Consider the following 13257-nt stretch of genomic DNA (forward strand, 5'->3'; position numbering starts at 1 on the left):
TGAGGTGATGGATATGGTAATTACCCTGATTGGATCACTGCAGAATATATATATGTGTGTGTGTGTGTGTAATCACATTGTACCCAATTAATAGGTACAAGTATTATCTGTCAATTGAAAGTAAAATAAAAGGGATATTGAGAGCAGCGCACACACACACACACACACACCAGGCTAATTTTATCTGAAGAAAGGAAAGATGATGAAGCAGATGAGGAAGACAGACAGACTGGACCTGTTGGTGTGCACTCCAGACACGTGAGCAGAGTACGTGAGGAGAAGACAACAAGCATGAAAGCATGCAGCAGTGGCTTCAGAATACTGATCGTTTTTCCCCTGCTCATGTCTCTTTCCAGCTCAGTGCCACAGCTGCTTCATCCGTAAAGTGGGTTCTTACATCTTTTGATTCTTTTCATTTGCATATCCCCAGATCCTTCCAAAGACGTTTAAGTGCCTGAATGAGAATATGCATAATCAAGAGAAAGCGACTTGGAAAAGAAGACACAGTATTCAGATGAAGGGAGTAAGTGCTCACTTACACAGCAGCAAAGGACTTGTGCAGTTTTTACAGATGGGCATCTAGTTTAGTTCAGAATTCCCTAGAAGCTACTGCCAGGAGAGACAAATTAGAGGCCATAAGGTTTCTAGCTTGACTGCCTCTCTGATTCTTAGAAGAAAAGTAGTTTTGGTGTCAATGTGTAGAATACACCCTGTGCAAGCTCACTGTGAAGCCTGCCAAACTGTTGCAATGCATGGTTGGACTGTGCGTCACATCCTGTGGACAGCTCTCTCCAGCCTATTCTTCTACAACATCCATAGATAAACAGGGCAGCCTTGTTGATATCCAAACCAGTTACACACTAGAGGCAAGACATCACGGTGGCCATCTCTAATGACACTGGTCAAAAAGCAGCCAAGTGTATTTTTAGTCATTGCTTTTTGCAGGGTACTCTATCACCTGCCCTGGCCCTGTGCCTTGTACAACATGAATGTCTCTCTCATCCAAAACGCTTGCAGACAGAAGTGTTTCAGATTTTGCACTTTTTCAGACTTTGGACTATTGGCATGTAGGTAATGAGATCTGTTGAACAGGAAACCCAAGTCTAAACGTGAAATTCATTTATGCTGCGTGCGCACCCTATCTACACAACCTGGAGGTAATCTTATGTGATATTTTAGCGTACCTCTGCTTTGATTGCAACTCAGCACGTGAGATAAGATTCGGAATTTTCCATTTTTGGCATGATGTCAATGTTCAAAAAGATTAAGATTTGGGGGCATTTTGTAATCTAGGACTTCTAAATTAGGGCTGCTCAATCTGTATGCTTTTATGAACAATAAAGCAGAGAGTATAGCCCCTACCAGAAAAAGTTTCTGATTTAGAGAAAAATAATTTTAGTTAAATGTCATTTATCTCTACTGAAGAGACTATACTTAGCCGACTTTTACAGTGAAGTACACTCTTTATTAACCTGCTTAATGGGAAATGTGATTTCCTCAGTCCCTTAGGGTGATGTAGTAGAGAACATTCCACCTGCCAGCCGCTGACTCTGTTCTATACCTGTCCAATCTTAGTATGTTCATTCACATATTAAAGTGAATAATGTCTGTCTTGTACATACAGTGATGGTTGGTTAGCAATGTGTTTATTTTATCCACTTAACTGGTGTTGACTGGATGACTATTCATCCAAGCACCATTCTAGGCATCAAATCAGAAATAGAAAAGAATACGATTATTTTCTGGGAATGATGTACTTGAAATCTGTAAAACAGTTCTTAATAGTATTAGTTATATACTATTGTTATTGCTTAGAGAAAATGCTTGTATTTTTACTAAAACAAGAAATATAGGCGATATTAGGTCTGAATATGCGTAAAATGCTATGTTGAGTATTAACACAATGTCTTCCCTATTCTAGTGTCCTTACTGATATTTAGAAATCTATGTGGCAATGTCTGTAACTACTATTAGTTTAAAATGTAAAAATCCACCTGAAGGAAGCCCCTGAGGTTACATTTTCTGCTATAAAATATCTGAATGTAAGATGTTTATTCATAGAAATATTCCTGTGGCATTATGCTAGGTGATCTGAAATGTACAACAGATTCTAGAACATGATTCGCGTGCATGTGTGTGTATGTATGTGTGTGTGTGTTTGTAATGGAACAGATACAAACCATTAAAAATGTTACTATAGAATAACTAATGTAAGCAGAGTATTGTATGGAGAACTGAAAGATGGATGCTTTCTCCAGGCAGACTCTAATGGCCAAATGACTTCCTCTCTGGGTGGAAACTTTTTTAAAAAGTCATTCCTTTCTGTGAGTAGGTACAGTGTTCTTCCCTGGCACATGGCCTGGGGAATTAGCATATGCTGGCCTAGCTGGATATTGGCCCCCACTCATCCTCCTGGCTGGGCTGTTTTGAGCAGCTCCAAGACTGCAGTGAAGTATATGCAACCCTGCGTTAATGCCACTAGAAGCAATCCCGATGCAGTAGGAGATCAAAGACTGGTGAGGCCACATTGTCCTTACGTTTTTCAAAGGACAGACGTTCTCATTAGATTTTGTTTTTCTAGAAGGCTTTAGGAATGATGCATAGAACAAATTTAATTTTGGAGAATAGGTAGAATTTGCATAGACTGAAAAAGTCATAGAGCTATTGTGAGTTGGGTAGCCCAGAAAAATGGGACAGAAGTAGGAAGATGGGAGAGGGAAATTTGTAGGAACAGCTGGTGAAAGCATTTGGCTACAACTGCTGTTGTGAGAGTGAGAATTAGGCCATAAGATTGGAAATGCAGCTGGTGCCAGCTGACACAGAACTTTGAATATTAGAATAAAGAATTTAAAATCTACCCTTTAGGCAACAGCAAATCACTGAAGCCTTGAGAAAATGATTGATATAATTAGAAGGAATGATTTTGGAAAATAAAGACTTTTTTTTCCTTTTTCTTAAAGTGGAAATCAGTAATTTATGGTTGTTACAGAGAAATGTAAAATTGCAGATAAGATAAATAAAATCACCTCTAATTAAACTATACAGAGATAATGAATATTAATGTTGTGATGCTCTTAAATCTAGATTCATTCCATACATATAAATATGTGCAATCTAAAAATGGAATCATAATTAGTGTAGTATTCTTGAAATGTTTGTCACTTAACCAATAAGTACTTACAGTTACTAAGAACACTGAGGTTAAACTTTAATCCATGCCTTACAGATTATAGAGATACATACACTCATACATACAAGGTATGTATACAAGGTAAATACAAACAATGCAAACATAAAAATATAAGTGTAGGGGCTGACGCTGTAGTGTAGCAGGTTAAACCCCTACCTGCAGTGCCAGCATCCCATATGGATGCTGGTTCAAGTCCCAGCTGCTCCACTTCCCATCCAGCTCTCTGCTGTGGCCTGGGAAGGCAGTGGAAAATGCCCAGGTCGTTGGGCCCCCACATCTACATGGGAAACCCAGAAGAAGCTCCTGGTTCCTGGCTTCGGATCGGCGCAGCTACATCCATTGAGGCCAAGAGTATACCAGTGGATGGAAGACCTCTCTCTCTGTCTCTCTCTGTCTTTCTCTCTCTGCCTCTCCTTCTCTCTCTGTATAACTCTGACTTTCAAATAAATAAATAAATTTAAAAAAATAAGTATAAGCCTTCATTTGGGCCCAAGATACAATAGAAGTACATAGCAGGGAGGAAGGTGAGCACCAGACCTGATGAAAGCAAAAGGGTGAAGGAACTCTCCTGGGCAGGCGTTTAGTGGAGCCCTCGAGACGCTGGTAGGATGCTCACATTCCATACCAGAGCGCCTACATCCAAGGCCTGGCTCCACTCCTGAGTTCAGCTTCTTGCCATCCTGGGAGATAGCAGCTGATGGCTCAAGTACTTGGGTTCACATCACCCACATGAAAGACCCAGGTGGAGTTCCCATCTCCTACCTTCAGCCTGGGTCATCCTGGCTGTTTCAGGCATGTGGGGTGGGAATCAGTGGGTGGAAGATTTCCATCTGTCTGTCTGCCTGTTTTTCAAATAAACAAATAAGAAACTCCAAAACAACATAGGGTTTGAACAAAGTGAAAATTGTAGATATATTTAAGATTATTGTTATTATTATTATTTTGCCAGGCAGAGTTAGACAGTGTGAGAGAGAGACAGAGAGAGAGTTATAGACAGAGAGAAAGGTCTTCCTTCCATTGATTCAATCCTCTATTGGCTGCTATGACCGGCGCTATGCCGATCCAAAGCCAGGAGCTGGGTACCCATGTGGGTGCAGAGTCCAAGCACTTGGGCCATCCTCCACTGCCCTCCTGGGCCACAGCAGACAGCTGGACTGGAAGAGGAGCAACCGGGACTAGTACCCGGCAGCCTAACCGGGACTAGAACCCAGGGTGCCAGTGCCGCAGGTGGAGGATTAGCCTAGTGAGCCACGGTGCCGGCCCGATATATTTAAGATTTTAAAATCAACACAAGAAATTATAGACAACTTAAAATTAAAAAACAGGGGGCCAGCACTGTGGTGCATCAGGTTAACGTGCAGGCCTGAAGCACCGGCATCCCATATGGGCGCCGGTTCCAGACCTGGCTACTCCACTTCTGATCCAGCTGCTATGACCTGGGAAAGCAGTAGAAGATGGCCCAAGTCCTTGGACTGCTGCACCCACGTGGGAGACCTGGAGGAAGAGCCTGGCTCCTGGCTTCAGATCGGCATAGCTCTGTCCATTGTGGCTAATTGGTGAGTGAACCAGAGGATGGAAAACCTCTCTCTCTGTTTCTCTCTCTCTCTGCCTCTCTTTCTCTCTCTGTGTAACTCTTTCAAATAAATAAATAAATCTTTAAAAACATTAATAAACAGATCAAAAAGTTTCTACCAATAAAAATATTTTAAATTTAACAAAAAAAAGACAACATCTAGATTTTTTTTTTTTTTGACAGGCAGAGTTAGACAGTGAGAGAGAGAGAGAGAGAAAGGTCTTCCTTTTCTGTTGGTTCACTCCCCAAATGGCTGCTACCGCCAGCGTGTTGTGCTCAGCGCGCTGCGCCCATCCCAAGCCAGGAGCCAGGTGCTTTCTCCTGGTCTCCCAAGCAGGTGCAAGGCCCAAGCACTTGGGCCATCCTCCACTGCACTCCTGGGCCACAGCAGAGAGCTGAACTGGAAGAGGAGCAACCAGGACAGAATCCAGCACCCTGACCGGGACTTGAACCTGGGGTGCCGGCGCCACAGGCGGAGGATTAGCCTAATTAGCCTCAGTGCCGGCCAAAATCTAGATATTTCTAACATCACTAGAGCAAATAAATCTTCAATAAGAAGCACCACAAAATATTCTAAGTTCAGAATGTCATATAAGCAAGTATTAGGAAATCTTTCAGGAAGCAATGATTCCTACAATGTAGGATAATTTTCAGAGAAAGGAATAATAGATATTTGTTTAATAAATAAAAGGGAACAGCTGACATGCTTTCTAAGGATAGAATTTTGTTGCAAGCAAACAGAACAGAAAAAGGACAGAAAGAAAAACTTAATACTAATCATCTTTCTGAAAAAAAAAACATTAGTATTAATGAATTACAATAATAGTAAGCACTTAGAGCACTTCACCTACATTACTTTTTTTTAATCACCAGAAATCTACATGGAGTTAGATGTGAAAGCAGTTGGTGTGGTCAAACTCATCTGTGCTCACACAGTCGTTAACCCAGGCTCATTTCAGTTCCACACTGAGTGAATGTGATTAATCAAGCACAACACTATATTTTCAAAACACATACTCTGAAACAAAATACAGTTTATTACATGTGCACAATGTATTACAGCACAGCATAATCTACTAATGAGATGTATCTTATTACATTAGAATGAAAAATATGATTGCATCAAAACTTGGATATAAATCATGTTATAGAACAGACATCTAACATTATATCTAATGGTGAAAGACTAAAAACTTTCTCCTAAAGTCGAGAATAGCAGTGGGATGGCCACTCTTGCTCCTTCTATTTAAAACTTTACTGGAAATGCTAACCAGGGAAATTATGTAAGGGAAAAAAGGCAATTTGATATTGGAAAGGGAGAAATAGAACTATCTTTTAGTGCAGGTAATGTTTATACAGAGAAAATATGAAGAAATAAAGTACAAAATTTATAGCTAGTCAATGAATTCAATAATTTTTTTTGACAGGCAGAGTTAGACAGTGAGAGAGAGAGACAGAGAGAAAGATCTTCCTTTTTCTGTTGGTTCACCCCTCAAATGGCTGCTACGGCTGGCGCGCTGCCCTGATCTGAAGCCAGGAGCCAGGTGCTTCTCCTGGTCTCCCATGCGGGTGCAGGGCCCAAGCACTTGGGCCATCCTCCACTGCCTTCCCGGGCCACAGCAGAGAGCTGGACTGAAAGAGGAGCAACGGGACAGAATCTGGCGCCCCAACCGGGACTAGAACCCAGTGTGCCAGAGCCACAGGCGGAGGATTATCAATAATGTTTTGTAACATAAGATCAATATACAAATCCCAGTTGCCATTGAGTCCCTGCCACCTATTTGAGAGAACAAACTGGAGCTCTAGGCACCTGGCTTTGACCTGCCCCAGACCCTGCCATTGTGGCCATTTAGGGGAGTAAAGCAGAAGATGGCAGATATGTCTGTCTCACTGTCTCTCTCACTGTCTCTGTCTCTCTCTATATATATAACTCTGCCTTTCAAATAATAATAATAATAATAAAACAATGGAAACACATAATATGTTCATGTATTAGAAGATATAATATTATAAAAAACACAATTCTGCTTGAATTCACTTACAGATTTACACAATTCTTATGAAAATCCAGATGTACTCTTTTATTTTTAGGAACTGGAAAAGAGGTCCTAAACATTTTATAGAAATACAAGGAAGTAGCCACAATACTGTTGAAAAAGAAAATCTGAAGATTCATAGCACCTGAGTGTTTTGGCCCAACGGGGTACACTTGAGACCCCTGCATCCCAAATTGAATTGACAGAGTCCTGGATATTCTATTTACTGTTTCCTGCTAATATGCTTGGGAAGCAGCAGATGATGGCTCAAGTACTTGAGTTCTTGCCACCCACATGGGAGACCTGTGTGGAGTTCCTTGCTCATGGCTTTAGCCAGACCCAGTCTGATTGTTGCAGGCATTTGGGGAGGGAAACTGCAGAGGCAGATGAAAAATTTTCTCTCTCTTGCTCTCTTTCTCACTCTCTCTCCCTCTCTCTCTGTCACTCTACCTTTCAAATAAAAAATATATATTTTTAAAAGAATGAACACATAGAATAATGGAATAGCAATGAGTGTTCAGTAATAAAACTATACATTTATGGGTTACTGATTTTGACAAGTAAGGCAAGATGGGTAAACGTGAGAAAGAATAGTCTGTTCAACATACTGTGCTGGGACAACTGGATACACCTTTACAAAAAGAGTGAAATTGGGCTCTTCTCTCACATCATACACAAAATAAGCACAAAAGCTATTGAAACCTGAACATAGGAAATAAAACTAGGCTGGCACCGTGGCTCACTAGGCTAATCCTCCACCTGTGGTGCCGGCACTCTGGGTTCTAGTCCTGGTTGGGGCGCCGGATTCTGTCCCGGTTGCCCCTCTTCCAGGCCAGCTCTCTGCTGTGGCCCGGGAAGACAGTGGAGGATGGCCCAAGTGCTTGGGCCCTGCACCCTCATGGGAGACCAGGAGGAAGTACCTGGCTCCTGGCTTCCAATCTGCGTGGCGCAGCGCGCCGGCCGTGGCAGCCATTTGGGGATGAACCAATGGAAGGAAGACCTTTCTCTCTGTCTCTCTCTCTCTCAATGTCTAACTCTGCCTGTCAAAAAATAATAATAATAAAAAAGATATAAAACTCTTATGAAAAATTCATGAGGTGGTTGCAGCCTTCAATTACGAAATGGTTTCTTAGATGTGACACCCCCAATTCAAGCATATAAAGGAACAATGCCTAGATTTTATTTTAGCAAAATTAAAAACCTTTGTGCATCAAAAGATATTATCTAGAGGGTTACAAAGGAGAAAGGAAGAAAACACAATACATGTATCTAATAGGAGTCTAGTATAACTTAGCAACCAAGAGACAATCCAATTTGAAAATGGACAAAGACCTTGAATAGACATCTTTTAAGATAAATTCATTTTTATTTTTTATTTGTATAAAGTGAACACATTTCATGTATTTCATATATACAGTTTTAAGAGTATAATGATACTTCCCTCCCTCCCTCAAACAGATATTTTGTAAAGAAGATATCCAAATAAACAACATAAACATGAGAAAATCTGAAACATTACAAGTTATTAGAGAAAATCTAACCAAAATTACAATGAGATTTCACTTCACCTCTTTTAGCAATGTAATAAAAAAATTCATACAAAAACAGTGCTGCCAAAGACATGGAAGAATTATAACTTTATGAAATGCTTGTTGGAATATAAAATCATGTGTCCCTTTCTTAAAATAATTTGATAATTTCTTAAAATTTAAGTAGAAAATGACCACAGGGCTCAAACACTTCACTGCTGGGGGACTGCATCATAGCATGTTAAGCCTCCACCTGCAATGCTGGCAATCCATTTGGGTACCAGTTTGTGTCCTGGCTGTTCCATTTTCCATCCAGCTTTCTGTTAAAGCTCGCAGGAAGGTAGCTTAAGTTCTTGGGCTTGGATTACACCTGCTTGGGGAGACCTGGAGGAAGCTCCTGACTCCTGGCTTCGGCCTGGCCTCGCCCCAGCTCTTGTGGCCATTTGGGGAGTGAACCAGCAGATGGAAGATATATATATCTCTCTCTCTCTGTCTTTCCATCTCTCTTTCTGTAACTCTGACTTTTGAATAAATACACAAATCTTTAAAAAATTCACTATGAAATATACAACCAAAACAATTGAAAAATATGTACTCACACAAAAACTTTATATACATCCATTTGTGTACACACACTACTAATATACTTGTGCACAAACTGAGGAATAAATAAAATGAGATAAGTCCATATTATAGGATATCATTCAGCCATAAAAATAAATGAAATCATTGACACACATTCCCACATTCGACTGGTTTTTAAGCATTATGCTAAGTGAAAGAAGTCAGACACTAAACTCTAAGCTCTATGTACAAAATTTTCATTTATGTAATTTTTTCCCTAATTGGCAAATCTATGAGTCAGAAATCAGACAGATGGTTTGCCACTAGCTAGGAAATAGATGATAGAGAAATTTAACTGTGGCTGGTGCTGTGGCATAGCTGGTAAAGCTGCCACCTGCAGTGCCAGCATCCCATGTGGGTGCCAGTTAGAGTTCCGGCTATCGCACTTCTGATCCAGCTCTCTGCTGTGGCCTGCGAAAGTGGCAGAGGATGGCCTAAGTCCTTGGGTCCCTGCGCTCTTGTGGGAGACTCAGAGGAAGCTCCTGGCTCCTGGCTCCAGATCAGTGCAGCTTTGGCCATTGCATCCAATTGGGGAGTGAACCAGTGGATGGAAGACTTCTCTCTCTCTGCTTCTGCCTCTCCTTCTCTCTCTGTGAGACTCTGCTTTCAAATAAGTAAATAAATCTTAAAAAACATTAACTGTAAGAGGATAACAGGGTGTCCTTTTAGCGTGAGAATAGTGTCCAGAGCATTAGATAGTGATGACAGTTGCACAACCTTGTGACCAAAACAAAAACTGCATCATTGCATATTTTGAACAAGTAAATTTTATTGGATGTGAATAATAAATAAATGTAAAAGTACAGTAAATCCAAGTGTGAAGTGTGATCCTGCATTGAACACAGGAGTATAGAAGCTAGTTGCTCTGATGGAGAACTGGGGTAATGCAGACAACATAAATGAAACCTGTACATTAGACAATTGTATATTTTCAATGTTAAATGTTCTGCTTTGTGATGGTTTTTAGGTATCACACTTTGGAGCATTTCTTTGGGATGGGATCAAATGTGTGTTACCTACTTTCCAATATTTCTAAATGAGAGAATAATAAATCAAATGCAGCACACTGTCAACCATGACTGAATCAGGGTGAAGATATGAAGATGTCTTCTGTGTTTTTGTCACTTTTATGTAAAAAAGAAATCATTGTGAAATAAAAGTGCTTGCTTTCAAGTCAAAGGCAAATGAGGAAGAAAACAATAGCAAACCCCATTCATCCAGCAGCAGGTGGATGTGGTACTTTCTAAAAAGAGACGTTAAATTCAACAATTCTTTGAGGTTGCTTGAAGCCTTCTCTGCTATTAACAGGTGATTTATAACATGCAAAGTTCATTATTGAAAGAAAAAAAAATCCCAGTATCCTGTGTGGGGGAAAATGACACACACTGACATTTTTCTGATGGACTCCTCAAATTCATTTTACTATCGGCATGTGAATTTACTTGCCTACATTAATGGAGTTGAAAAATGATAGATGATGATTTTGTGACTCTGAGAAGCTTCAATCAAAATTCAAGAGAAATGATAAGAATTATGAAATGATAAAATATTATGATTAAATATTTATGCAGAGATTATGTTTACAATTCCTGGCATTGCTCATTGTGTCTATTATTAGTGCTGTTTCTGAATCACTCAACATTAATATTCTATTTCCAAATCTCTGATTTTTTTCTATTTCTATGATTTATTAGATGATTGTTGACAGAGCTTTAAACTTGGAATTTTTCATTTTTATAGTTACTATTCTGAAATTGAGTTTCTCTTAATGCCAAGGAAAATGAGATGATATTGAAAGAATTCATTTTTACTCATCCTCATATGGAAATAAAAGTTAATCATCACTTCTCCCCACAGTACCAATATCTCTTCTGTTGAGAGATATCTAAACCCAACGTAGTCTCCTAACACTAAAGTATAGCAGTCAGAGATTGTCCCATCCTGCCTATCACCTTTAAATCATCAATCTGTTCTATTTTTTCTTTCTCATCTCTCTTGAGTCTTTCTTTTAAAAAATATTTGAAAGGCAGAGTTACAGAGAGGCAGAGAGAGAGCGAACAAGCTTTCACTTTCTGGTTCACTCCTCAAATGGCCACAACAGCTGCGGATGGCTCAGGCCAAATCCAGGAGTCAGGAACTCCATCCAGTCTCCCACGTGAATGGCAGGTGCCCAGGTGCTTGGGCCATCTTCTGCTGCTTTTCCAGGTATCTTAGCAGATAGCCAGATCAGAAGTAAGGCAGCTGAGGCTACAATAGACACTGTGATATGGGATGCCGATGTCATATGTGGTGGCTTAACCCACTGCATCACAATGTAGACCTCAACTTAAGTGAAAAAGCTGGGACTCAAACCAGCACTCATTTAGGATACAATGTCACAGGCAGCCGGCTTCATCCATTGTGCTACAGCACTGATTCCAGATCTACTGTTGCAATGTGTGTGGTGCTAGGGAGACACTATGAGCATAAAATTACTTGTCGTTTTGTTTTGTTTGACAACATGCTGTCTACTCCAGGTAAATACTAACAGAAAAATAGCCCACAGACCTGCCTGCCCACTGTGGTTTCCTGGAGACTGGGCAAGAATTTGATGTGATTTGTCTGACTCATTCCCTTCCCTAATTCTCCTGAGCTGGCAGTGTTCCTCGGATACCCCCACCAGCTGGTTAACCAGGAGTTAATCTTCTTCATCCCATCTAGATGGTGTCATCAGCAAGCTGAGACTTCCATCCCACCCAGCAGCAAGGAGACTTAGCCATGCATGGAAGGCCGAGTCATCCTAGGAGGCTCCAACAACCATCCTTGTCACTCCTTTGCGAGGGTGCCATGCAAGGATCTGAGTGTCTACCTCCATGGCATCAAGGGACAGTATAGAGTGGTGCAATTCAAGGCCATAAGCTCTACCTTTCCCTTCCTATCAGAAGGAGGTGGAGAGTTACGCTACCTCCAATCCAGCAGGAACTGGGGGAGGGAGGGGAGGGAAGCAGGGTCACTGGGTATCCACTTGCAAGTTCTGATGTGAGAACAGACAAGAAGGAACCTATGCTTGTGTTCTCACCCCGCAGCAACAGAAATGGAGTCCATCTGTCTGATCTCTCCTAGAGTGGCAGCAAGGCCCACTTCCCTTTGGAAAAATAGGAGGTGAGAGAGAGCGGCAAGATGGCAGAATAGGAAAGGAGCACATTGGTAGTTCGGCAAGACACAGGTTAATAAAAGTGGAGATACTGCAGGGTCAAGGAAGAGTAGGGGAAGAAACAGCAGAGGAAACTCTTCTGGAACTAGTGATTCACAGTGGACCTGCGTGGAGAGCGTGGAAGCCCAAGTTCAGGACACCAGCGGCAGACTCAACACACCAGCGCTGGAACACGAGGTGAGCCGAACCTCAATAGCCCGAGACACCAGCGAGCAAGTGGAAAGAGGAGACTAGAGGGAACGAGGCTTGAAACTCCGTGGGGAAAAGTTCACCAGGCTAACTAGAAGAGAGAGAGGGAAAAAAAAAAGTGACCGATACGGACACGAGTTTCTCTCTCTCCGCTCACCCCTCAAAGGCGAGCAAGACAAAGAGCAGGCGCCATTTTGGACATACGTCATAAGCAAGGCGAACTCAGGTCTGCACCAGCCCTGAGCCTAGCAGAAAAACCTGACTCTGGGGGGAGGGGTGAAATAACAGGAGATTAGGATCTAACTTGGCAACCCACTGGGAGACTGCAGGAGAATTGGAGCCCACACTGAGGGCAGCAGAGATTCCCTGTGTGGTCCTTGGGAAAGAGCTTCCGATCTCTGGCTCCTGTGGGTATATATTTCGCCTGCTAACTACCTCCAATTACATTCAGCTGTGCGGAATTACTTCCCTTTTGAATCAAAAAAAAAAAAGAAAGAAAGAGAGATTTACCATGCCTAACCTGGGAGTGTCATCTTTGACACACCCTCAACCCTGAGGAACCAAACACAGCACTCAGGCCACACTCATCTCAAGCCTCTAAGGCTCCACCAAAAGCAGACAGTCCACTTAATATAGAGCCATATTGTAACAAGAAAAAACACCACAGTGAAGAAACCAAATATCTCCAACATGCCAAACAATAAACGCAAAACCGAGGTAACAAGAACAAGGAAGACACTTGATGCCCCCAAATGAAAAAGACACCCCAATTCAAGATTATGAAGATGATGAGATAGAAGAAATGCAAGAAGCAGATTGCAAAAAATTGATAAGAACATTAAGTAGTTCTCAAAAACAAATTCTTGAACTACAGAAATCCTTCATGGACAAGATAGAAAATCTCTCCCGTGAAAATGAAATAT

This window comes from Lepus europaeus, chromosome 1, assembly GCF_033115175.1.
Source record: "Lepus europaeus isolate LE1 chromosome 1, mLepTim1.pri, whole genome shotgun sequence".
NCBI classification, from domain to species: Eukaryota; Metazoa; Chordata; class Mammalia; order Lagomorpha; family Leporidae; genus Lepus; species Lepus europaeus.